General features: G+C 36.8%; 1 protein-coding gene across 2 annotated transcripts in view; it reads right to left on the bottom strand.

Annotated features, from left to right (window-relative positions):
- NALCN (sodium leak channel, non-selective) overlaps positions 1–27453 on the bottom strand; it is a 1159715-nt gene that overhangs the window by 200020 nt on the left and 932242 nt on the right. The gene's annotated exons all lie outside the window — the stretch shown is intronic.

The raw sequence follows: 27453 nt of genomic DNA, 5'->3' as shown, positions 1-27453 counted from the left end.
GTCCTTGATGCTGTCAACTGGATTTCTATGGCATACACGTCTATTTCTGCTGATACCATTTGCAAGTGCTTTGTAAAAGCTGGTTTCTCTAATTCAAACAGGAACGATAATGAAGAATTGCCAGAAATAATGCAGGTGACTGTAGAAGAAAACAATGATATTTGTTCATTATTCCAGCAAGGAGGTCTTGTTGACAGTGAAATAGACCGTTACATTGACAAAGAACTTGCGACGGAAAGCACATTTACAAATGCTGTGGAACTTTAAGATCAACAACAAGACAGTGATGAGAACATGGATGACGATCAAAGTGCTGAAACCACAGAAATTTCCAGTGAGCCATCGATCAAAAGCTACCAAGATGCTCTAGAGAAAGTTCACCAGTTGCAAGAGTTTGCATTATTTAATAACTGCCCGGAGCTTCTAGAACCAATAACATCCACTAGACATTTAATTGAAAAAAGGATAACCAATGCCCCAAGAAAACAAGCAACATTATTGGTACTGTGGGGACAAGAAAACCAATAAAGGTACAGGTATGTACAGTAAAAACATACAGTAGACAGTAACTGTAGTACACTACAGTATCTAAATACAGTACAGTACTGTATAAGAGTATGTAAAGCTTAAATACAGTACTGTACTGTTTTTTAGTACAGTACTGTAGATTATTTAACAGTACTGTTGAATGTTTTGTTTATGATCATTATTTCTGATGACTAACTACTGTATTTCCCTGTTTTAGAACACACTGGCCTGTTCCAGATCATTCTGTATCCGGACCTTCAAGCAAGACCTCTCCAGCAACAGTACAGTACAAACATTTTAAAGTACAGTATTGAACTTGATTAAAAAAGTAATCTATGTAAACATTGTCTCCATCTGCAGCTAAATTTTTTTTAAAGTACAGTACTGGATTGGATGCAAAAAACTATACAGTACTGTACTTTAAACTGTTTACTGTATTACAGTAATTGTGAACAAAGTTGATGCAACAATTAATCTTTTACACTTAATAATGTTCAGTACTGTATTTGTATAGAATACAGTTGATGTCTTCATAACCATTTTCTGTTAGAATGAAAAAGTACTGTAGTAAAGTACTGTAAAATAAATCCAGATACTGTACTGTACAGGTGTACACTAAAAAATTTAAGGTACGTACAGGTAGAGTACAGTACCTGTGTTTTTATTTACAGAATTTTATTTTCACTAGTTGTACACTATTTTAAGTACATTATGTTATTTACAATAATTGTACTGTATTTTTATTTACAGTACTGTATATATTTTATTTACAGTACTGTACTTTAAACTGTTTGCATAAGATGTGATTATTAGTGGGCATTGCGCTCAATAGATACTGTACCTGTAATTGTACTGTACTGTACAGTACTGTATTTAGAAGAGTTGAAGTTTGTGTATTACAGTACAGTAATTATGAACAAAGTTGATGCAACAATGAATCTTTCAATAATGTTCAGTACTGTACCATTTTCTGTTAGAATAAAAAAGTACTGAAGTAAAGTACTGTACTGTAGAATTAAATCCAGATACTGTACTGTATAGAACAGGTGTACACTAAAAAAATTAAAAGTACGTACAGGTAGAGTACAGTACCTGTATTTTTATTTACAGTACTGTACTGTATTTTATTAACAGTACTTGCACAGGTATTTTTTATTTTCAATATTTTACTGTATTTACAGTACTGTAGTTTAAAATGTTTGCATATTACTGTATGTGATTACTGTATTAGTGGGCATTGCGCACAATAGATACTGTAGCTGTAATTGTACTGTATTTAGAAGAGTTTAAGTTTGTGTACTGTATTACTGTAATTGTGAACCAAGTTGATGCAACAATTACAGTTAATCTTTTACCGGTAATAATGTTCAGAACTGTTCCATTTAATGTTAGAATAAAAAAGTACTGTAGTACAGAACTGTAAAAATAAATCCAGATACAGTATTGTACAGTACAGGTGTACACTAAAAAATAAAAAGCACGTACATGTAGAGTAAAGTACTGTACCTGTATTTTTATTTTTACAGTATTTTACTGTACATTTTATTTAAAATGTTTGCATAAGGTGTGATTACTGTACCTGTATTTGGGGTAATTGTGCACAATAGATACTGCACCTGTAGATGTCTTTGTACTGCATACTGTACAGGTACAGTTTAGAAGACTTAAAGGGATACTAAACCCAGTTCTTTCTTTCATGATTCAGATAGAGCATGAGATTTTAAGCAACTTTCTAATTTACTCCTATTATAAATTTTTCTTTGTTCTCATGCTATCTTGATTTGAAAAAGCAGTACTGTAAGCTTTAGAGCCAGACCATTTTTGGTTCAGCACATGGGTAGCACTTGCTGATTTGTGGCTAAATGTAGCAAACCAATCAGCAGCTCTACCAAGGTGCTGAACTAAAAAAATGGGCCGGCTCCTAACCTTTTATTACTGCTTTTTCAAATCAAGATAACATGAGGACAAAGAAAAAATGATAATATGAGTAAATTAGAAAGTTGCTTAAAATTGAATGCTCTATCTGAATCATGAAAGAAAAAACGTGGGGTTAGTATCCCTTTAAAGTTTGTGTACTGTATTACTGAACAGTAATTGATGCATAATCTTTTAATACAGTACTGTACTGTGTTTGTATAAAATTTATGTTTTCTCACCAATTTTCTGTGTTAGAGAAAAAAAGGTAATCCAGATAAAAACTAAATAAAAAACTGTAATGATTAAGCAGAAAAATTGTACTGTCTTTGTTACTTATATGCAAGAAAAACAAGAAATTGATTCTGATTAGGGATGCACTGATATTGGTACTTTATGGTATGGTGCTGATCCTGAGCATTTGCGCCAAAATGCTCTGATACCAGAACTGACGGTCAGAGGGAGACCTGCAATGCCATGAGGGAACATGGAAATGGCTTCCCAGCCAATCAGGAAGCTGGACAGCAGGTCATTACCTGCCGTCCGACTTCCTAATTGGTCAGGAATCCAATCCTATGCTCCTTTGCGGCAAGGCAGGTCAGACTGGCTTCATGACCAATACAGTAACATTATTCTGCTATTTTTGAATTTGCACATGTCAAAAGATGCTCCATCAGTTACTAACTGTATAAGAAGGAAAATTTCCGTTGTCCGATGCCATTCCGTCTTAAACAGGTTTCACTGTATATATATATTTATATATATTTGGAATAAAGGAGGGACACCAGCGCTAAAAACTATAACACGTTATGTTACTCTATGGTAGAATTAGGTAATCAGTAATAGTCACAGTCGTGTGCATGCGTGCTGCCTATGATACAGTGTACCCTTGTCACTGTTGTAAATGTAGAAGGTAAAGAGAAAATCAAGGGGCGCACAGCTGAACACTATTGATGTATTGATACTGATGGTGTCAATTCATTTTAGTACACATTCATAGGTGTAAGAAATGTGTGTCCATTAGATATTTTGAAGAAAAGTTATTTTCTTTAGGTATTTCAACACTTCATTGTCTAAGGCAAGTTAATGTGCTTACCAGAGGTTACCTCAATCCTATGAGGTAAGATGTCAGCTCACTGAAGTTTACAGATGGTTCTTAGGCTCTCGTCAAGTTGGTATCCTGTGGTCTTTTGTGAAGAAATCTTTGTGCCAATGGAAATCTTGGACTCTCTGTTTCCTATTTTCTTCCTGGCAGTGGTATCTTGCTCTCAATGGTAATCCTGGACTCTCTTGAGTGGGTTATATTTGCCTGGTGTTGTTTTTTGTAAAATAATGGAAATTCTTGGACTCTCTCCTTCCTCCTGGTGGTGAGGAGCTTACTTGTCTCAGGTTGTCACAGGGGTCGTGGTAGAGAAAGAAAAGACAAATACATAGCGTAATACTGTTTAGATAAAAGCAGAATTTATTACACAAAATAAAATATGCTTACATTTAGCACCCTCAATCAATTTATGAGGTAAGATACTGGCATGTTAAATATCCTGTTGTTTTTGCTGCAGCACTGTGATATCTGAATAGGACAATGTCTCTTTTACAAAGTACATACAATAGGCTGCATGTACAGATGGCAACTGTTGCTGCAGTAATGAGGGTTAACAACCCTATACTTTTATCAAAGTTATGTTCGGTGCACAAGAGATTTGTATAATACACGGTGCAAGGTGGTAATAGGTAGTACTTAAAATAACAAGTATATTTAGGCTCAAGTGTGGTCTCCTATAGGTTATGCTGCAAAAGACAGATTATGTTTTGTAAAAGTTGTTAATAGCCTAACCGCTGTTAAGTTAAGGAGTCCAGTACTTTACCACCTTGTTGATGTTGTCAATATTAAATAGAGTCAACGTGAAGTGATGCCGCAATTGAACAAGGAATGTACGCCCACTTTCTGTAGATCCTTACGCGTTTCGAAGTGGTAACTCACTTCTTCGTCAGAGGTTCAAAAGTGTAATGGACTAAGTGCGGCATCGTGACAATTTAAAAGACAGGAGGTGGGCGTATTTTTCTTCCTGTCCAAGTACGGCAGTTTGCGTATGACGTCGGACGTGTTGACGCATGACTGTTTGTCTGTTGTCATAGTAACTAGTAAACTTGTATTGTGTTAGTCGGCGGCTGCCAGGTCCTAGTGTCTCCCTATTGCTATTTGAAACAGTAAAAAAACTATTGGCCTTCATGAAAGTGTTAGAAAAAACTATAGTTTTTTTGCATATTGCAATTTTCTGTTATATTGATTTTTTAGTAAGAAATAATGATCCTACTTGATTAGATTAAAGGGGAGGTATGGGGAGAGCATTTACATTTATTTACTGTTGTCCCCAAAATTATTTTGAACCCGATCTGAACTATTATATTTGTATTCATTTCATTTCTGTTTTTCCATTCTTTTTGCAGAGAAGATAAAATAGGGAAAAATAAATATATTATAGCAAGATCTGTTGGGGGCTATAGTCAGAGTGAATAAGTATGCCTAATGATCCCTAGTAGAGGGCTTGTATGTTGATCTTTGGTAATTTAATGAAGTCATATTTATTACTTTGAGTGATTTTTGCTTTTTATAGGATGGCTGCCAGGTCTATATCCTCATTGAGTCCCATTGGGCTCATAGTTCCCATATAATGGATCCAAAATGTTTCTCTTTGGCGTAACTTAAAGAACCTGTCTCCACCTCTTCGTGGAATTTGTATCTGTTCCAATATTGTGCCCCTGAGAAATTTTGGATCTTTATTGTGTGTTTTTTTTAAATGTCTTGAAACACTATGGCCTTTGTAGCTGGCTTCTAGGTTTTTAAGATGTTCAAGTAGTCTTTTTTTGTAAGGGCGTTTGGTGCGTCCAATATATTGTAAATTGTACGTGCATTCTAGTAGATATACTACATAGGTACTTTTGCAATTAGTTAAAGTTTTGATTTGGCAGTTTTTTGGGGGAAATGCTTTTGAGTGGACAATTTTTGTTGTTTTTTTCCCCTCATACGAGTGTTCACAGCTTTTGCAATTGGCCCTATTGCACTTAAAAAAGCCCTTTGTGCTGGAAGATAGCCAGTTTGTTTTATTTGTTGTATCTTTAAGTCTGCTTGGTGCTAATATTTGTTTCAGACATCTGTTTTTTCTGAACGTGATCTTTGGTGCAGAGCCTATGCTGTTTTTTAAGAATTTGTCTTGTTCCAATATTGGCCAGTATTTTTTAAGGATTTTCTTGATTTCTGGGGCTGCTTCGTTATATGTAGTGACCATTCCTATTTTTTTGGCATTGGTATTTGGTTTTTCCTTATCTTTATTTGTAGAAAGTAATTGATTTCTATCTAGATTTTGTACTTTTTAAAAAGAGTTCTCTATTAATTTTTTTGGATAATTTTTCTGTAATAGTTTTTCTTTGAGTGATTCGGCTTCTTTATTAAAATCACTATCTTTTGTGCAATTTCTTTTTAGGCGTTTGAATTGCCCATATGGGGTGTTGTGGATCCACGGTTTATAGTGTCCACTATCTGCTCTCAAATATCCGTTACAATTAGTGCTCTTTAGATAGAATTTAGTGTAGATATTTGTATTCTCATTGAACAGGATCAAATCTAAGAATTCAATTGAATCTTTTTCAATTTTTGAAGTGAACTGTAGGTTGAATGAATTATTATTGATGTATTGTAAGAAGCTAGTGGCAGTGGGTGTGTCTCCTTCCCATATCAGTATTATATCATCAATATATCTACGCCACCAGATGATGTTTTTTTTGGAAAGGGTTATTTTGATGAATGTATGTGTCCTCCCATAGACCCATGTATAGGTTAGCATAACTGGGTGCCATGGTGGTACCCATAGCTGTTCCACTGATTTGCAAATAGTAAGAATTATTGAATTCAAAATAGTTTTTTTCTAAAACAAATCTGATACATTCAGAAATGAAATTTTGATGTTCAATGGATAGGTCGGTTCTGTTTTTGCAGCAATCCCCTTTTCGTGGGGTATGCTGGTGTAAAGGGAAGACACATCCAATGTCATCCATTGGTATGTGTCTTTCCATTTGATGTTGGAAAGTTTAGCTATAGTGTCAGTTGAATCCCTGAGATAGGATTTTAGATGTGGTACTAGGGGTTTTAGGAAAAAGTCTGCGTATTCGGAGATTCTAGCTGTAAGAGAATCTATTCCAGAAACTATTGACCATCCCGGGGGATTGTCTTGGCTCTTGTGGATTTTAGGTAAGTGATAAAAGATTGCTTTTTTGAAAACTAGTGTCTTAAATATTTGTGTTTATATTTATTTAATAGATTCAGATAATTGGCTGTTATATTGTTTTTGGAATACAGTGGTTGGATCACCTGCTAGTTTTTTATATGTCTCTGGGTCATTTAGCAACCTATTGGCCTCAGTGAGATAGTCTGTTTTATTTTGTATAACTAATCCACCTCCCTTGTCTGCTTCCCTGAGTACAATGTCTTTCATCTCTTTGATTGATTCTAAAGCTGATTTTTCATGCTTTTTTAGATTATATCTTTTAATGGAATAGTTTACACAGAGAGATTGTAAGTCTCTATATACTAATTCACTGAAGGTTGGAATTGCGTTTCCTTTTGACTGTGTCGGGAAAAAGATAGAGGATGGTTTTAGGTTGGAATGTTTGTTCACCTGGGTATGTAAAGAAGTTTCATTATTGTTGTATAATTCCTCTAAGGTATTTAATACTTCAAGATCCGTGTCTGAAATGTTTTTTAAGAAGTCTTTTGCATTGAGTTTCTCAAAATGTCTGCATAACGTAAGTTTTCTTATAAATTTGTTGAAATCAATGAACAAATTAAAGGGGTTAGGTCCTTTTGTAGGCGCAAAATGTAGACCTTTTGAGAGTATGCCTAATTCGTTTTCTGTGAAGGAATGAGAGGAAAGATTGAAAATTTTTAGAAGTGGCTCTCTTGTTTGCCCCTCTTTGGGGTTCGTGGTTTCTCCTGTTCTTCTTCTATTTCCCACCAATCTTCCTCCCCTTCTTCCTCTTCTACACCTTTTCTTTTTTTTGGATTTCCCATTGACCATTGAGGTCTCAGATTTATGTTTGAGTCTTCTCTTTGATAGTCTCTGAATGGTTTTGTCCCTATAGAATTTGGTGTAGTTTCTGTAAGGTATTTTCCCACCCATTCCTTTTCTAAAAAATGATGTTCATTTATTTGAGCTGGTCCTTTTTTGGCCATAGATTTTCTGTTTGTACTATGTTGATTATGTTTAGGTTCTTGGTGTCTATTTTGTTTCTGGTTATAACTGTATGGTCCTTTCTGAAATGTGTCATGTTTTATTTGTTTTTTTATAGTGATTTTGACATTCACAATTTGCTTTATTATTTCTATGGTATTCTGAATATGAGGGATTGTTTCCCGTGTGTTTGTTTCCTGTATGAGGTGTCTGGTTGTATCTGAAATCTGTATTTGTCATATTTTGTTTGTAGGCCCCATGTCCATTTTTTTGCCAGGAGACATTTTTTTGCGGAAGTTTGTTTTTTGGACCTTGAGGGTTATTATTATTATGTTTCCAATGTGTACTTTTATTGTGTGTATGGTTCCTATTAGAATTTCTTCTTAGGGAAGTTTCTGAACTATGGGATAAGTTTCTCACATATTGTTCTTTAGTATTCTTTTTGTGTGTATTCTTATTGGAGGTGCCACTAGCTTCTTACAATACATCAATAATAATTCATTCAACCTACAGTTCACTTCAAAAATTGAAAAAGATTCAATTGAATTCTTAGATTTGATCCTGTTCAAATATCTACACTAAACTCTATCGAAATAGCACTGATTGTAACGGATATTTGAGAGCAGATAGTGGACACTATAAACCGTGGATCCACAACATCCCATATGGACAATTCCAACGCCTAAAAAGAAATTGCACAAAAGATAGTGATTTTAATAAAGAAGCCAAATCACTCAAAGAAAAACTATTACAGAAAAATTATCCAAAAAAATTAATAGAGAACTCTTTTTAAAAAGTAAAAAATCTAGATAGGAATCAATAACTTTCTACGAAGAAAGATAAGGAAAAACCAAATACCAGTGCCAAAAAATAGGAATGGTCACTACATATAACGAAGCAGCCCCAGAAATCAAGAAAATCCTTAAATACTGGCCAATATTGGAACAAGACAAGTTCTTAAAAAACAGCATAGGCTCTGCACCAAAGATCCCGTTCAGAAAAAACAGATATCTGAAACAAATATTAGCACCAAGCAGACTAAAAGATACAACAAATAAAACAAATTGGCTATCTTCCAACACAAAGGGCTTTTTTAAGTGCAATAGGGCCAATTGCAAAAGCTGTGAACATTTGTACGAGGGAAAAAAAACAACAAAAATTGTCCACTCCAAAGCATTTCCCCCAAAAAACTGCCAAATCAAAACTTTAACTAATTGCAAAAGTACCTATGTAGTATATCTACTAGAATGCACGTGCAATTTACAATATATTGGACGCACCAAACGCCCTTACAAAAAAAGACTACTTGAACATTTTAAAAACATAGAGGCCGGCTACAAAGGCCATAGTGTTTTAAGACATTTAAAAAAAACACACAATAAAGATCCAAAATTTCTCAGGGGCACAATATTGGAACAGATACAAATTCCACGAAGAGGTGGAGACAGGTTCCTTAAGTTACGCCAAAGAGAAACATTTTGGATCCATTATATGGGAACTATGAGCCCAATGGGACTCAATGAGGATATAGACCTGGCAGCCTTCCTATAAAAAGCAAAAATCACTCAAAGTAATAAATATGACTTCATTAAATTACCAAAGATTAACATACAAACCCTCTACTAGGGATCATTAGGCATACTTATTCACTCTGACTATAGCCCCCAACAGATCTCTCTATAATATATTTATTTTTCCCTATTTTATCTTCTCTGCAAAAAGAAAGGAAAAAAAGAAATTAAATGAACACAAATATAATAGTTCAGATGGGGTTCAAAATAATTTTGGGGACAACACTAAATAAATTTAAATGCTCTCCCCATACCTCCACTTTAATCTAATCAAGTAGGATCATTATTTCTTACTAAAAAATCAATATAACAGATAATTGCAATATGCAAAAAAACTATAGTTTTTTCTAACACTTTCATGAAGGCCAATAGTTTTTTTACTGTTCCAAATAGCAACAGATTTACAGATACCAAATTAGAGAATAAGCAATAATTTTTTGCTTTACATAGCTCCTTATATCACATTACATTTCCAAGTTACACTAGTATTCGTATAGGGAGACACTAGGACCTGGCAGCCGCCGACTAACACAATACAAGTTTACTAGTTACTATGACAACAGACAAACAGTCATGCGTCAACACGTCCGACGTCATACGCAAACTGCCGTACTTGGACAGGAAGAAAAAATACGCCCACCTCCTGTCTTTTAAATTGTCACGATGCCGCTCTTAGCCCATTCCACTTTTGAACCTCTGACTAAGAAGTGAGTTACCACTTCGAAACGCGTAAGGATCTACAGAAAGTGGGCGGACATTATTGTTCAATTGCGGCATCACTTCACGTCGACTCTAATATTGACAACATCAACAAGGTGGTAAAGTACTGGACTCCTTAACTTAACAGCGGTTAGGCTATTAACAACTTTTACAAAACATAATCTGTCTTTTGCAGCATAACCTACAGGAGACCACACTTGAGCCTAAATATACTTGTTCATTTAAGTACTACCTATTACCACCTTGCACCGTGTATTATACAAATTTCTTGTGCACCGAACATAACTTTGATAAAAGTATAGGGTTGTTAACCCTCATTACTGCAGCAACAGTTGCCATCTGTACATGCAGCCTATTGTATGTACTTTGTAAAAGAGACATTGTCCTATTCAGATATCACAGTGCTGCAGCAAAAACAACAGGATATTTAACATGCCAGTATCTTACCTCATAAATTGATTGAGGGTGCTAAATGTAAGCATATTTTATTTTGTGTAATAAATTCTGCTTTTATCTAAACAGTATTACGCTATGTATTTGTCTTTTCTTTCTCTACCACGACCCCTGTGACAACCTGAGACAAGTAAGATCCTCACCACCAGGAGGAAGGAGAGAGTCCAAGAATTTCCATTATTTTACAAAAAACAACACCAGGCAAATATAACCCACTCAAGAGAGTCCAGGATTACCATTAAGAGCAAGATACCACTGCCAGGAAGAAAATAGGAAACAGAGAGTCCAAGATTTCCATTGGCACAAAGATTTCTTCACAAAAGACCACAGGATACCAACTTGACGAGAGCCTAAGAACCATCTGTAAACTTCAGTGAGCTGACATCTTACCTCATAGGATTGAGGAAACCTCTAGTAAGCACATTAACTTACCTTAGACAAAGAAGTGTTGAAATACCTAAAGAAAATAACTTTTCTTCAAAATATCTAATGGACACACATTTCTTACACCTATGAATGTTTACTAAAATGAATTGACACCATCAGTATCAATACATCAATAGTGTTTAGCTCTGCACCCCTTTATTTTCTCTTTACCTTCTATATATATATTTTGTCCCCGAAACATCACCATGTTTTCACAGTAAAAAGTGTGTTTAAAAAAAGACCAGCGAGTGCAAGTTTTTGTTATATATATATATATATATATATATATATATATATATATATATATATATATATATATGTGTGTGTGTGTTATATGTGTGTACATACATATATATGTTAGTATTTACATGTGTTTATATGTATTTACAGACATATATACACATATAAAAACATACAGTACATACATATGTACACATATATAGACATATATATAAGCGCATTGGTGCCCTTTGCAGTTAGATGAAAACATGTAAAAATATATTTAGGCAATATTCATTTTTTATAAAGTGTTATAGGGTCTATTTACTGTGAATATTTCCCAGTCCAATGTTCTACACATAGTAGAATATGTTCTAAGTATTTCTAAATAGATATCCCTATATCTGTATATATCTATATATAATTATATATATAAATATATACCTGTATATATAGGTATAGATATATATTGTACCAAAATACAATCAGATATATGTAGAAACATGTATTTATTAATAAATAAAACATATTCTGCTACGTGAAGAACAATGGAATATGAAATATTCATAGTTTCATGTCAGGTTAGTGCACTTGAGAACATGTGATCAAGTTTGCGCCCGAGTAGGGTGTTCGTTTCCCCTCCCACCTTTTTTGCTCTTTTGACTTCTATTAGGGAAAACATTAATGTGCATATCCTAACTTTGGCTTTTTGAGTGCATCGGGTTAGTGTGCAAGTGAAAACGTTTTATTTTCATCTTGTAATACGAGCACTACCCGGTGCGCGATACTTCTATCAGAGTTAGAGTGCAGGTGGGAGCTTTAAATACCGCTCCACTTGTGATGTTGCCCAAAAACATCTGTTCCCGTTTTCCAACATCGGAAAAATTCAAGGTCAAGATCAGAATACAAAACATCATACACTAAATCAGCATGCAAAACATCTGGCTTTTTTTGTTTTAATGAATGGATGGTCACTATAAACGCAGTGATTTTAGATAGTGTGCAAATGCAACATAAAAAGATTTAATCAATGGATACATTTAGGAAATATTGACAAACTGAAAAGTAGATACATAGGAATCTGTTTGAAGACGGGAAGGTTTAGAAATTATCTAAAAGAGAAAAAATAATATTTTATTCAATAAAAGCAGGGCAATAAACAGGGAAAACATTGCTACATGACATCTAGTCATATACATGGAGCTATAAAATTATAGAGACACCATATATGGCTGTATAACAGTCAGATTGTTATTATTTAGTGTGCTATTTGTGAGTCCCTAATAATATGCGGCTAGATTACGAGTCTTGCGTTAAGCTGAAAAAGCAGCGTTAACAGGTCCTAATGCTGCTTTTTCACTACCGCTGCTATTACAAGTCTTGCAGGTTTAGGGGCACCGCACACTTCTTTGGCCTTACCGCAAAACGGCTTACGTAAACTTCATAAACCCATTTTTCTATGGGACTTCCATAGCGCTGGTATTACAAGTCTGTCCTGGGAGGCCAAACAGTGAGCGGTATACCCTCTACCTCCAAGATCCGTAACACATTCTAAAGTCAGTAGTTATGAGTTTTACACTACAACGCTGTAGCATAAAACTCATAACTAAAGTGCTAAAAAGTACACTAACACCCATAAACTACCTATTAACCCCTAAACCGAGGCCCTCCCACATCGCAAACACTATAATAACATTTTTAACCCCTAATCTGCCACTCCGGACATCGCCGCCACTAGAATAAACATATTAACCCCTAAACCGCTGCACTCCCGCCTCATAAACACTAGTTAAATATTATTAACCCCTAATCTGCCGCCCCTAACATCGCCGCCACCTACATTATACTTATTAACCCCTAATCTGCCGTCCCCAACGTCACTGCCACTATAATAAATGTATTAACCCCTAAATCTAAGTCTAACCCTAACCCTAACACCCCCTAACTTAAATATAATTTAAATAAATCTAAAGAAAATTACAATAATTAACTACATTATTCCTTTTTAAAACTAAATACTTACCTATAAAATAAACCCTAAGATAGCTACAATATAACTAGAAGTTACATTGTAGCTATCTTAGGGTTTATTTTTATTTTACAGGCAAGTTTGTATTTATTTTAACTAGGTAGAATAGTTATTAAATAGTTATTAATAATCGTTATCTGATTGGAACAGCCAATAGAATGCAAGCTCAATCCTATTGGCTGATTGGATCAGCGAGTAGGATTGAACTTCAATCCTATTGGCTGATTGCATCAGCCAATAGGATTTCTTCTACCTTAATTCCAATTGGCTGATAGAATTCTATCAGCCAATCAGAATCTAAGGGACGCCATCTTGGATGACGTCATTTTAAGGAACCGTCATTCAGTAAGAAGACTCCGGATGAAGAGGATGCTCCGCATCGGATGTCTTGATGATGGACCCGCTTCGCGTCGGATGGATGAAGATAGAAGATGCCGTCTGGATGAAGACTTCTGACCGTCTGGAGGACCACTTCGCCCGGCTTGGATGAAGACTTCTCCCGGCTTCGTTGAGGACTTCAGCCCAGTTGGATGAAGACTTCTGCCGCTTCCTTGAGGATGGATGTCCAGTCTTCAGAACAGTAAGTCGATCTTCAGGGGGTTAGTGTTAGTTTTTTTTAAGGGTGTATTGGGTGGGTTTATTTTTTAGGTTAGGGCTTTGGGCTGCAATATAGCTAAATGCCCTTTTAAGGGCAATGCCCATCAAAATGCCCTTTTCAGGGCAATGGGGAGCTTAGGTTTTTTTAGTTAGTATTTTATTTGGGGGGTTGGTTGTGTGGGTGGTGGATTTTACTGTTGGGGGGGTTGTTTGTATTTTTTTTTTTACAGGTAAAAGAGCTGATTACTTTGGGGCAATGCCCCGCAAAAGGCCCTTTTAAGGGCTATTGATAGTTTAGTTTAGGCTAGGGTTTTTTTATTTTGGGGGGGCTTTTTTTATTTTGATAGGGCTATTAGATTAGGTGTAATTAGTTTAAAGATCTGTAATTTGTTTTTTATTTTCTGTAATTTAGTTTTTTTTTGTAATTTAGCTAATTTAATGTATTTAATTGTTTTTAATTTAGTTAATTTATTTAATTGTAGTGGTAGGTGTTAGTGTAACTTAGGTAAGGTTTTATTTTACAGGTCAATTTGTATTTATTTTAGCTGGTAGTTATTAAATAGTTAATAACTATTTAATAACTATTCTACCTAGTTAAAATAAATACAAACTTGCCTGTAAAATAAAAATAAACTGTAAGATAGCTACAATGTAACTCTTAGTTATATTGTAGTTAGCTTAGGGTTTATTTTATAGGTAAGTATTTAGTTTTAAATAGGAATAATTTAGTTAATGATAGTAATTTTATTTAGATTTATTTAAATTATATTTAAGTTAGGGGGTGTTAGAGTTAGGGTTAGACTTAGGTTTAGGGGTTAATACATTTAATATAGTGGCAGCGACGTTGGGGGCAGCAGATTAGGGGTTAATAAGTGTAAGTAGGTTGCGGCGACATTGGGGGCGGCAGATTAGGGGTTAATAAATATAATGTAGGTGGCGGCGATGTTGGGGGCAGCCGATTAGGGGTTAATAAGAATAATGTAGGTGTCGGCGATGTCGGGGCGGCAGATTAGGGGTTAATAAGTGTAAGATTAGGGGTGTTTAGACTCAGGGTTCATGTTAGGGTGTTAGGTGTAAACATAACTTTAGTTTCCCCATAGGAATCAATGGGGCTGCGTTACTGAGTTTTACGCTGCTTTTTTGTAGGTGTTAGACTTTTTCTCTGCCAGCTCTCCCCATTGATGTCTATGGGGAAATTGTGCACGAGCACGTATGACCAGCTCACCGCTGACTTAAGCAGCGCTGGTATTGAAGTTCGGTATGGAGCTCAATTTTGCTCTACGCTCACTTCTTGACTTTTAACGCCGGGTTTGTAAAAACCTATAATACCAGCGCTGTAGGTAAGTAAACAGTGAGAAAAAACTGCTCATTAGCACCGCATAGCTCCTAACGCAAAACTTGTAATCTGGCCGATGGTTTCCTAAAGCTGGTGGTACAACCAGCCAGTGAACGAACTTCAGCTGCAATGACACTGGTACATATGTAATATAAAGACAAACACTGCTAATACTCAGTATCCCAATTGTACCCTGACCCCTCCAGAAACTATCCTTTGCTGAGGGTCAATAAGGTGGTGTGTGTTTATGTTGGGGGGTTATTGAGGTGGGTTCTTAACCCCTTAATGACCACAGCACTTTTCCATTTTCTGTCCGTTTGGGACCAAGGCTATTTTTACATTTTTGCGGTGTTTGTGTTTAGCTGTAATTTTCCTCTTACTCATTTACTGTACCCCACACACATATTATATACTGTTTTTCTTGCCATTAAATGGACTTTCTAAAGATACCATTATTTTCATCATATCTTATAATTTACTATAAAAAAAAATATAAAATATGAGGAAAAAAAAATAAATACACTTTTTCTAACTTTGACCCCCAAAATCTGTTACATATCTACAACCACCAAAAAACAACCATGCTAAATAGTTTCTAAATGTTGTCCTGAGTTTAGAAATACCCAATGTTTACATGTTCTTTGCTTTTTTTGCAAGTTATAGGGCCATAAATACAAGTATCACTTTGCTATTTCCAAACCATTTTTTTTTCAAAATTAGCGCTAGTTACATTAGAACACTGATATCTTTCAGGAATCTCTGAATATCCATTGACATGTACAGGGAGTGCAAAATTATTAGGCAAATGAGTATTTTGACCACATCATCCTCTTTATGCATGTTGTCTTACTCCAAGCTGTATATGCTCGAAAGCCTACTACCAATTAAGCATATTAGGTGATGTGCATCTCTGTAATGAGAAGGGGTGTGGTCTAATGACATCAACACCCTATATCAGGTGTGCATAATTATTAGGCAACTTCCTTTCCTTTGGCAAAATGGGTCAAAAGAAGGACTTGACAGGCTCAGAAAAGTCAAAAATAGTGAGATATCTTGCAGAGGGATGCAGCACTCTTAAAATTGCAAAGCTTCTGAAGCGTGATCATCGAACAATCAAGCATTTCATTCAAAATAGTCAACAGGGTCGCAAGAAGCGTGTGGAAAAACCAAGGCGCAAAATAACTGCCCATGAACTGAGAAAAGTCAAGCGTGCAGCTGCCAAGATGCCACTTGCCACCAGTTTGGCCATATTTCAGAGCTGCAACATCACTGGAGTGCCCAAAAGCACAAGGTGTGCAATACTCAGAGACATGGCCAAGGTAAGAAAGGCTGAAAGATGACCACCACTGAACAAGACACACAAGCTGAAACGTCAAGAATGGGCCAAGAAATATCTCAAGACTGATTTTTCTAAGGTTTTATGGACTGATGAAATGAGAGTGAGTCTTGATGGGCCAGATGGATGGGCCCGTGGCTGGATTGGTAAAGGGCAGAGAGCTCCAGTCCGACTCAGATGCCCGCAAGGTAGAGGTGGAGTACTGGTTTGGGCTGGTATCATCAAAGATGAGCTTGTGGGGCCTTTTCGGGTGGAGGATGGAGTCAAGCTCAACTCCCAGTCCTACTGCCAGTTTCTGGAAGACACCTTCTTCAAGCAGTGGTACAGGAAGAAGTCTGCATCCTTCAAGAAAAACATGATTTTCATGCAGGACAATGCTCCATCACACGCGTCCAAGTACTCCACAGCGTGGCTGGCAAGAAAGGGTATAAAAGAAGAAAATCTAATGACATGGCCTCCTTGTTCACCTGATCTGAACCCCATTGAGAACCTGTGGTCCATCATCAAATGTGAGATTTACAAGGAGGGAAAACAGTACACCTCTCTGAACAGTGTCTGGGAGGCTGTGGTTGCTGCTGCACGCAATGTTGATGGTGAACAGATCAAAACACTGACAGAATCCATGGATGGCAGGCTTTTGAGTGTCCTTGCAAAGAAAGGTGGCTATATTGGTCACTGATTTGTTTTTGTTTTGTTTTTGAATGTCAGAAATTTATATTTGTGAATGTTGAGATGTTATATTGGTTTCACTGGTAAAAATAAATAATTGAAATGGGTATATATTTGTTTTTTGTTAAGTTGCCTAATAATTATGCACAGTAATAGTCACCTGCACACACAGATATCCCCCTAAAATAGCTATAACTAAAAACAAACTAAAAACTACTTCCAAAACTATTCAGCTTTGATATTAATGAGTTTTTTGGGTTCATTGAGAACATGGTTGTTGTTCAATAATAAAATTAATCCTCAAAAATACAACTTGCCTAATAATTCTGCACTCCCTGTATATATTTTTTTTTAGTAGACAACCCAAAGTATTGATCTAGGCCCATTTTGGTATATTTCATGCCACCATTTCACCGCCAAATGCGATCAAATAAAAAAAATCGTTCGCTTTTTCACAAATTTTTTCACAAACTTTAGGTTTCTCACTGAAATTATTTACAAACAGCTTGTGCAATTATGGCACAAATGGTTGTAAATTCTTCTCTGGGATCCCCTTTGTTCAGAAATAGCAGACTTATATGGCTTTGGTGTTGCTTTTTGGTAATTAGAATGCCACTAAATGCCACTGCGCACCACACGTGTATTATGCCCAGCAGTGAAGGGGTTAATTAGGGAGAATGTAGGGAGCTTTTTGGGGTAATTTTAGCTTTAGTGTAGTAGACAACCCCAAGTATTGATCTAGGCCCATTTTGGTATATTTCATGCAACCATTTCACCGCCAAATGCGATCAAATTTAAAAAAACGTAAAATTTTTCACAATTTTAGGTTTCTCACTGAAATCATTTACAAACAGCTTGTGCATTTATGGCACAAATGATTGTAAATGCTTCTCTGGGATCCCCTTTGTTCAGAAATAGCAGACATATATGGCTTTGGCGTTGCTTTTTGGTATTTAGAAGGACACTAAATGCCGCTGCGCATCACACGTGTATTATGGCTAGCAGTGAAGGGGTTAATTAGGTAGCTTGTAGGGAGCTTGCAGGGTTAATATCACATTTAGTGTAGAGCTCAGCCTCCCATCTGAAACATCAGACCCCCTGATCCTACCCAAACAGCTCTCTTCCCTCCCCCACCCCACAATTGTCCAGGCAACTTAAGTACTGGCAGAAAGTCTGCCAGTACTAAAATAAAAGCTATATTTGTTTTTTTTGTGTGTTTTTTTAAAAGCATATTTACATATGCTGCTGTGTACGATCCCCCCTTAGCCCCCAACCTCACTGATCCCCCCCAAACAGCTCTATAACCCTCCCACTCTAACTTAATCTGCGCCATCTTGGGTACTGGCAGCTGTCTGCCAGTACTCAGTTTAGAAGAATTTTTTTTTTTTTTTTTTAAACTTTTCTTTAGTGTAGCTTCCCCCCACACTAAACCAACCCCCCACCCCTCCACGATCTCTTTTTGTGCTTTTGCACAAACAAGATTTGGGCATTTTTTACTAAAAATATTTTCCGTAGTGTAGCGGTTCCCACCTGCTCCCGCCCCGTGCACGCGCCTGCCCGCCACCCTCTGTGCACGCGCCTGCGCCCTTGCGCGCCCCCTAACGATCTCGCCCCGATCCCGCCCCCCTTGACATCACACGGCACACCGATGGCCGCCCACCCGCCTCCCAAGTCGGCTCCCACCCACCAACGATACCGGCCATCGATGTCCGGTGCAGAGAGGGCCACAGAGTGGCTCTCTCTGCATCGGATGGCCATGTAAGGTTATTGCAGGATGCCTCCATATCGAGGCATCACTGCAATAACCGGAAAGCAGCTGGAAGCGAGCAGAATCGCTTCCAGCTGCTTTCCACACCGAGGACGTGCAGACGTTAACTGCCTTTTTTTTGAGGACGTACCCTGCACGTCCTCGGTCATTAAGGGGTTAATGTTAGATACGTTTGCATTACGATTATATTGTAAGGGGTTGGGGATTGTAAATGGTGCTGGCAAACTAATAATAATTGAAGTAGGTTGCATCTACAATGACGCAAGTGTGTCATTTCCGGATGTTGTTAGCGCCCAAAATTTTTCAGATTGCATTGTGCGTCATACTTTGCGCCAAACAATTTAATTATTTTAAGCCCCATTCCTAGATGCCTCTTGCCTTTTTTCAAAGTCAGAGTGCTATGTTGTTTGCATTTTTATCCCATTCCTGAAACTGCCATATAAGGAAATTGATCATTTTGCTTTATATGTTGTTTTTTCTCTTACATTTGCAAGATGTCTCAATCTGATCCTGTCTCAGAAATCACTGTTGTAACCCTGCCTGATAACAGTTCTACCAAAGCTAAGTGCATTTGTTGTAAATTTGTGGAGATTATATCTCCAGCTGTGGTATGTAATAGGTGTCATGATAAGCTTTTACATGCAGAGAATGTATCCATTAGTAATAGTACAATGCCTGTTGTTCCTTCAACATCTAATGTACATAGTGTACCTGTGAATATAAAAGATTTTATTGCTGACGCGATTCAGAAGGCTTTGTCTGCCATTCCGCCTTCTAATAAACCTAAAAGGTCTTAAAACTTCTCATAAAGTTGATGAAATTTCAAATGACCAACAACATACTGAATTATTCTCCTCTGATGAGGATCTATCTGATTTAGAAGATCCTTCCTCAGATGTTGACACTGACAAATCTACTTATTTATTTAAAATGGAGTATATTTGTTCCTTGTTAAAAGAGGTGTTGATTACATTGGATATTGAGATAACTAGTCCTATTGATATTAAAAATAGTAAACGTTTGAATTCTGTTTATAAACCTCCTGTGGTTACTCCAGAGGTTTTTCCAGTTCCTGATGCTATTTCTGATATGATTTCTAAGGAATGGAATAGGCCTGGTACTTCTTTTATTCCTTCTTCAAGGTTTAAAAATCATATCCTTTGCCAGCAGTTAGATTGGAGTTTTGGGAAAAGATCCCCAAAGTTGATGGGGCTATTTCTACTCTTGCTAAACGTACCACTATTCCTATGGAAGATAGCACTTCTTTTAAAGACCCTTTAGATAGGAAACTTGAATCTTATCTAAGGAAAGCTTATTTGTATTCTGGCTATCTTCTCAGGCCTGCCATTTCTATGGCTGATGTTGCAGCTGCATCAACGTTTTGGTTGGAAAGCTTAGCGCAACAGGAAATGGATCCTGATTTGTCTAGCATTGTTCGCTTGCTTCAACATGCTAATCATTTCATCTGTGGTTCCATTTTTGATATCATTAAAATTAATGTTAAATCTATGTCTTTAGCTATTTTAGCTAGAAGAGCTTTGTGGCTCAAATATTGGAATGCTGACATGGTATTTAAGTCTAAAATACTATCTGTTTCTTTCCAAGGTAATAAATTATTTGGTTCTCAGTTGGATTCGATTATTTCAACTCTCACTAGGGGGAAGGGAGTTTTTTTGCCTCAGGATAAAAGACCTAAGGGTAAATCTAAAGCTTCTAACCGTTTTCGTTCCTTTCGACAAAATAAGGAACAGAAACCTAATCTTTCCCCCAAAGAATCTGTTTCCAATTGGAAACCTTCTTCAAGTTGGAGTAAATCCAAACCATTTAAGAAACCAAAGCCAGCCCCCAAGTCTGCATGAAGGTGCGGCCCTCATTCCAGCTCAGCTGGTAGGGGGCAGATTAAGATTCTTCCAAAACATTTGGGCAGATTCTGTCCAAAATCAATGGATTCAGAGTATTGTCTCTCAAGGGTACTGAATAGGATTCAGATTAAGACCTCCTGTGAGAAGATTTTTTCTCTCACGCATCCCACCAAATCCAGTAAAGGCTCAGGCTTTTCTGAAGTGTGTTTCAGACCTGGAGCTTTCAGGGGTAATCCTACCAGTTCCGTTTCAGGAACAGGGTCTCGGGTTTTATTCAAATCTATTGATTGTCCCAAAGAAAGAACATTCATTCAGGCCATTTCTGGATCTGAAAATTTTGAATCGTTATGTAAGAGTGCCAACTTTCAAAATGGTGACCATAAGGACTATTCTGCCTTTTGTTCAGCAAGGGCATTATATGTCAACTATAGACTTACAGGATGCATATCTTCATATTCCGATTCATCCAGACCACTATCAGTTTCTGAGATTCTCTTTTCTAGACAAGCATTACCAATTTTTCACTCTTCCATTTGGCCTAGCAACAGCTCCAAGAATCTTTTCAAAGTGTTTCCTTATTTGGATGATATCTTGGTTCTAGCTCAGTCTTTACATTCTGCAGAATCTCACATGAATCAACTAGTGTTGTTTCTTCAAAGACATGGTTGGAGGATCAATTTACCAAAAAGTTCTTTGATTCCTCAGACAAGGGTCACCTTTTTAAGTTTCCAGATAGATTTAGTGTTCATGACTCTGTCTCTAACAGACAAGAGACAATTAAAATTGGTTTCAGCTTGTCAGAACCTTCAGTCTCAATCATTCCCTTCAGTGGCTATGCGCATGGAAGTTTTAGGTCTCATGACTGCAGCATCAGATGCGATCCCCTTTGCTCGTTTTCATATGAGACCTCTCCAGCTTTGGTGCAGGGATTATAAAAAGATATTACATTAATATCCTTAAATCCCAATGTTCAACTCTCTCTGACTTGGTGGTCAGATCACTATATATTGTATAGTTCAAGCGGCCTCTTTTGTTCGCCCAACCTGGACTGTGATCACAACAGATGCAAGTCTTTCAGGTTTGGGAGCTGTCTGGGGATCTCTGACAGCACAAGGGGTTTGGAAATCTCAAGAGGCGAGATTACCAATCAATATTTTAGAACTCCGTGCTATTTTCAGGGCTCTTCAGGTTTGGCCTATGTTGAAGAGAAAACCGTTCATTTGTTTTCAGACAGACAATATCACAACTGTGGCATATGTCAATCATCAGGGTGAGACTCACAGTCCCCAAGCTATGAAAGAAGTATCTCTGATACTTGCTTGGGTGGAATCCATCTCCTGTCTAGTTTCTGCAGTTCATATCCCAGGTATAGACAATTGGGAAGCGGATTATCTCAGCCATCAGGCTTTACATCCGGGGGGAGTGGTCGCTCCATCCAGATATGTTTTCTCAGATTGTTCAGATGTGGGGTCTTCCAGAAATAGATCTGATGGCTTCTCATCTAAACAAAAAACTTCCCAGGTACCTGTCAAGGTTCAGGGATCCTCAGGCGGAGGCAGTGGATGCGTTAGTAGTTCCTTGGTTTTACCAACCTGCTTATATCTTCCCGCCTCTAGTTCTCCTTCCAAGAGTGATTTTCAAGATCATCATGGAACATTTGTTTGTGTTGCTGGTAGCTCCAGCATGGCCTCACAGGTTTTGGTATGCAGATCTTGTTCGGATGTCCAGTTGCCAATCTTGGCCACTTTCATTAAGGCCAGACCTTCTGTCTCAAGGTTAATTTTTCCATCAGGATCTCAAATCATTAAATTTGAAGGTATGGAAATTGAACGCCTAGTGCTTAGTCATAGAGGTTTCTCTGACTAAGCTTCCTGATATTCACTGTTTTGTGCAGGCTTTGGTCCGTATAAAGCCTGTGGTTAAATCAATCTCTCCTCCTTTGAGTCTTAATTTGGTTTTGAAGGCTTTACAGGCTCCTCCGTTTGAGCCTATGCATTCTTTGGACATTAAACTACTTTCTTGGAAAGTGTTGTTCCTTTTGTCCATCTCTTCTGCTAGAAGAGTTTCTGAATTATCTGCTCTTTCCTCTCCTTTTTTGATTTTCCATCAGGATATGTTGTTCCTTCTTTATGTCCTAATCCTAAGAATTCTTTGGAGAGATCCTTACATTCTTTGGATGTTGTAAGAGCTTTGAAATATTATGTTGAAGCTACTAAAGATTTCAGGAAGACTTCTAGTCTCTTTGGTTTTTTCTGGTCCTAGGAATGGTCAGAAAGCTTCTGTCATTTCCTTGGCATCGATGGTTAAAGCTTTTGATTCATCAGGCTTATTTGGAGTCAGGTCAGGTCCTGCCTCAGAGAATTACAGCTCATTCTACTAGGTCAGTCTCCACTTCATGGGCTTTTAAGAATGAAGCTTCAGTTGATCAGATTTGCAAAGCAGCAACTTGATCTTCTTTGCATACATTTACTAAGTTCTACCGTTTTGATGTATTTGCTTCCTCGGAAGCAGTTTTTGGTAGAAAAGTCCTTCAGGCATCTGTTTCAGTTTGATTCCTCTGCTTATGTTTAAGTTTTTTCTTTTTTTCATTATGAGAATAAACTTATATTTTGGGTTGTGGATTAATTTTTTTCAGCGGAAAATGGCTGTTATTATTTTATCCCTCCCTCTCTAGTGACTCTTCTGTGGAGTTCCACATCTTGGGTATTGCTATCCCATACGTCACTAGCTCATGGACTCTTGCCAATTAAATGAAAGAAAACATAATTTATGCAAGAACTTACCTGATAAATGAATTTCTTTCATATTGGCAAGAGTCCATGAGACCCACCGTTTTATGGTGGTTATGATTTTTTGTATAAAGCACAATTATTTCCAAATTCTTTTTGTTGATGCTTTTTACTCCTTTCTTTATCACCCCAGTACTTGGCTATTCGTTAAACTGAATTGTGGGTGTGGTGAGGGGTGTATTTATAGGCATTTTGAGGTTTGGGAAACTTTGCCCCTCCTGGTAGTATTGTATATCCCATACGTCACTAGCTCATGGACTCTTTCCAATATGAAAAATATGAATTTATCAGGTAAGTTCTTACATAAATTATGTTTTTTAGTATAAAACCGTAGGAAATATAAAGGCAAACTCTTAAGTTAATGCCATAGTTTATGTTTCCAATAAAATGTTAAAAAAAGATGGACATTCTAAAATGAATCTCCAGAGGATTTCATAACTGGAATATTATAATAAAATATATTATTTGAGTTCAGTTTTGGAAATGTCATATTTTTGACATTTGATTGTGAACATAAACTGTGGCATTAATCTATATACTTGATGACGGAAGGCCCTCTCACTTACTACAAATGATACTTACTTACTCATTCTTCATACAAACCAGAGTGACACACAATGTAAGATTTAAATACACAAAACCCCTGTGTACATTCAAAAACACAGGTAAACACTGTAGCATGTACAAACCTTGCATGTCTTAGTAACCATAGTTATGACAACATTAAGAAACAATGCTCATTTTAAGTTCCAAAATCCAAACCATAATCATACAGTCAGTCAGTTCCAGACTATAGTTTTATGGCCCCACTAAAAATGTGGCATAATCATACTAGTAATCTTCTACAAATGAAAGCATGCTGTCTAAACAAATAAATAATTAATATTTGTTAAAATCTTAAAAAACACATAAATACATTCATATGCTCTTTTTTCTCTATTAGCAGATATCAACTAACTCTTGTTGCTAGACATGCCTAAACCATTTACATCTTTGCTGTCCATCTTCAATGGACCCCTGACTGCTCTTTGAACTGGTACATCAACATATCCCCTCAGAGGCTGCCCTAGTGTTTGGTCAATTAGATGGTTGCCTAAGAGCTTGCTTCAGCAGGGCCCTCAAATCCAGAGCTTAATCCAACAACCTGCAGTGAGAGGACATTGTAGTTGCCCCCCCAGTTGTAATGTCCCTGATCTTAGAAAGAGAGCGGTGCCAGCTATGAATTGCACCTGCTTTCTTCCTGCTATGTGCACTTCCTGCTTAAGTTGTAGGCAGCCAGAGGGTTAATTATGGATACAGCATCAGAAGATAGCTTTTTGTAAGTTAGCCTTATGCCCTACCCCCCTTCTGCACCCTCCAATGAATGAATGCCTCTCCACCCACTGGCCTATGGGGATCACTCTCATCCAGCCATCTTCATGATGTAACTTTTTCAAATATACAAATACAGCAGCACTTCATTAGGAAAGCGCCATAGAGGAAGAGGTTGGCTAGCTGCTGATCCATATTGAGGGGCTCTAGGCAGAGTAATATACACCCATGTGGTTGCTGTAAATACATCTTGTAGTTGCCCTGATCATAACTGAGATAGTATTTAATTGTGATCACTGAACATATAATAGAACATCTCCAAGTTTAAAGTTGAATTCTCAAATAGAATAAAATCTGCCCACTTTTGGAATCCTGACAGCTGTGGTTCTGGACTGGAACTAGAATATGAGACTGCAGTTTTAATCAATAGAAATATATCTCACAAAAAAACAACCACTGAGTAAGATTAGATATTTGGTGACATTTACAGATGCTTGTCTCTCTAAAAAAATGTTTTACCTTAAATAAATAATAAAAGGTTGAAGTTAATGAAAATCATTGGTTCCTATTTTGTTATACATGTTTAATTAAAAATTCTACCTAAAAATAAAATAACTTTTTTTGTTCAAGAATTTTATTGACCTTCTGATCTTTTAAAAGTCAGGTTAAGACTATAAATCACACATTATTCCAAAGCCATTTTTACTGAATTATCACTGAATAACTGAAAAGGTTACAGAGCAAACATAAAATAACTCTTTTCATATTCTCTGTATTTTCTATTTCTGTGCATTGTTCCTGTAAGAATAAATGGTAGTGATTCTGTTTAAAAACAATAGCTGATAACAATACCTTTGATTGTTTATGAAAGTAAAAAAGTAGTTATTGAAGTATTAACATTCAGAAATCACTTAATAATGCTACATCATTTGCATAATGCCAAAAGAATTTTAGTAGCTGAAATCACAAGAACGTTTTTTTAATGCTATTACTAATCTTTCCATGAACAAGTGATTAACAAACTGGGAATTATATTCTTCTGATAAATGCGTTGGAGAACTTCTTCAGGTTTGTGACATTAAATCAGTAATATATCTTTGTTGTTACAACTTTGGCTGTACCTTCAGTTTCTAGGTAAGGTATTTCAAGAGTCGATGTATATTTTTCAAAATCTTCTTTTTAAGAACAAAGATTTCTTGTCTATGCAGGATGCCATCATGTAACAAGATGAAAGATGTTGTTGAAATGAGGCCTTTTAATGGTAAGCATTTCTTCCCGCTGCCTGATTACAGCTTCATTAATAACTCTAAAAATCACACTTTGCAATAAATGAACATCAGGTCTAAAAATGAGTGTGTTCCATTCTTATTAACTTTATGGGGCCAATTTATCAATGTCTGTCCGACATGATACGCTGTAGTGTATCATGTCCGACAGACATAAATAAATGCCAACAGCATATGCTGTCGGCATTTAACATTGCACAAGCAGGGAGTGTCAATCAGCCCGATCGTATAAGATCGGGCAGATTGCAGACTGCAGACGCAGAGGCAGCGGACCAGTTATGGAGCAGCGAGACCGCTGCTTCATAACGGCTGTTTCCGGCAAGCCTGAAGGCTCGGCGGAAACAGGGGCATCAAATTCCATTCGGAGGTTGATAATTCGGCCCCTATATATACAAGTTTGGATGACAAAGTTTTAAAGTACTAATACGCACTTGGATTTGGAAAGTAAGCGATAAAGTAGTCAACTAAAATAAATCTGAAGAAAGAACAGTTTTTTTTTTAAACCAATACCCTAAAATGGTGAAGAATTACAAAACTTTTTTTTTATTTCTTTCTGTTTTTAACTCCCCATATGGTATAATGTTTGTCTCTGAACGCAGCAGATTAATCTCCAAAACTGCTAAATTAGAACACAAAGAGTACATGTATGCAGTTAACATTGTGAAATTATCAGACTCTTCTTTCCTCGCATATTTGTGTCCAACAAACATGTATATGTTTCTTTGTGTATGGCACTACAATGGCAGCTTCAAAACTTACATTTTGGGGAGTTTAACACTTACCCTGCAGAGCTCCATGCAGGTGCCAGGTAGCTGGGGACTAAGTTAGGGAGGCTTTTGGGTGGAGTAGCAGGTGTTCCATGGGATGAGTCAGGGCAAGTGGAGGCAGACTGTAAAAGAAGCTGGGTCCTTGTGGCATGACTAAACCTATGGGTGGGCTAGGTGGTCTGGGAGTCATAGTTTGGCATGAAAGGAAAAGAGAGGTGTAATTTTCACCATACTCTTCAGATATAACAGCCCAATAGGTTCACAAAAAATATTGGTGTGTTTTTAAACACCCTTGTGAAACCATCAAGGCATAGGTAGCCTTTATACAGGCAAAACCAATGTCATATAACTTGCTAAATCATTTTTCATTTGGGATTTGATTATAAAGAACTATATCCATTTTTATGAATCGGACTTGCCATCCCTAGTGTATTCATTATTTCCCTTGATGTAAGAATATCTAAATATTGTTTTTAATCCATGGTCACAGATGTGTCAATGTTTATTATAGACCATAATTTATTAAATCTGTAGCCTAGTCAGCTATGCCACTACAGCTTGATTTAGAAATTGTCCAGTCTTCGAAAATAAAATACTAGACATGAAATTTAATGAATCATATCTAGGGATTATTTCTGGGCAATAAC

The sequence above is a fragment of the Bombina bombina genome, chromosome 3, assembly GCF_027579735.1.
Source record: "Bombina bombina isolate aBomBom1 chromosome 3, aBomBom1.pri, whole genome shotgun sequence".
Lineage (NCBI taxonomy): Eukaryota > Metazoa > Chordata > Amphibia > Anura > Bombinatoridae > Bombina > Bombina bombina.
This window is presented reverse-complemented; position numbering and strand designations above follow the sequence as displayed.